Genomic DNA, 999 nt, shown 5'->3' on the forward strand with positions numbered 1-999 from the left:
CACGAGCTGAGACCCACCACGGTTCTGTAGGATCCAGAAAGTGTCAACTGGGAAAGGAGGAGAGGAAACAGGGGAACATGGAAACATTGGGGTTAAATAAACGAAGGGGTAGGGAGCCATGGTTGGGAATGTTGGCAGTACTGGATCTTGGACATCAGACTTGTTGCATGGGCCAAGGTGCACTTGGAGAGGCCTTCAGCTCACTTTTGCTGTTTCCCCACCTGCAAACATGGGGAGGTTGTGCTGGTGCTCTGACCTGTGTTTTGGGGCCCTGGCACAGCCCCCCTGTGCCAAGCCCTCCCAGCACTCCTGCATGCTCCAGCAGCAACCTGCCAGCACCCCAGCTCAGAAACATCACTAGAGATGGAGCCCCCATGTCCTCTTCACCCTCCCTGTCTCCTCCCCAGCCCTCACAGCATGCTCCACCAGCTGCAGGGCAGGAGCTCCGATGCTGCAGTGATGGGCTCAGCAAGGACACCCACTCTCAAGGCCTGGCCTGGGGCACCCCCTGCTCCCCCATCTCCCTTCAACAGGTAATTCCCATTCCCCAGCTGGCTCCCTGCGCCGTTGTCATGTCAGTCACATATTATACACCGACGTTGCCTTTCTGCAGTCAAAACTAATTTCACGCTCACTGTCCAGGACTAACAGTGACAGATGTTTTGCAAAATGAAAGCCCATTAATCTGACTGTAGAATAATCCATTTTTCTACGGAAAGCGTTTGGCAGGCTCCTCGCGAACCAGGGCCATCTGAAGCGATCGGCAATGGGAGGCAGAGACCCTCTTCCTCCACCCATCGCCAACCTCTTGCCCCTGAGCAGCGTGGGAGGTGGGTGGGCAAGTCCCTCCGTGAGCATCCCTGCTCCATCAGCATCCCTCCTCCACCAGCATCCCTGCTCCACCAGCATCCCTCATCCACCAGCATCCCTCATCCACCAGCATCCCTCATCCACCATCTTCCCTGCTCCACCAGCATCCCTCCTCCACCAGCATCCCTC

General features: G+C 56.9%; 1 protein-coding gene across 1 annotated transcript in view; it reads right to left on the reverse strand.

The window, feature by feature from the left end:
• Positions 1–999, reverse strand: part of LOC104523970 (metabotropic glutamate receptor 4) — a 20,099-nt gene that overhangs the window by 3,444 nt on the left and 15,656 nt on the right. The window lies entirely within an intron of this gene.

The sequence above is a fragment of the Antrostomus carolinensis genome, unplaced genomic scaffold, assembly GCF_000700745.2.
Source record: "Antrostomus carolinensis isolate BGI_N321 unplaced genomic scaffold, ASM70074v2 scaffold7724, whole genome shotgun sequence".
NCBI classification, from domain to species: Eukaryota; Metazoa; Chordata; class Aves; order Caprimulgiformes; family Caprimulgidae; genus Antrostomus; species Antrostomus carolinensis.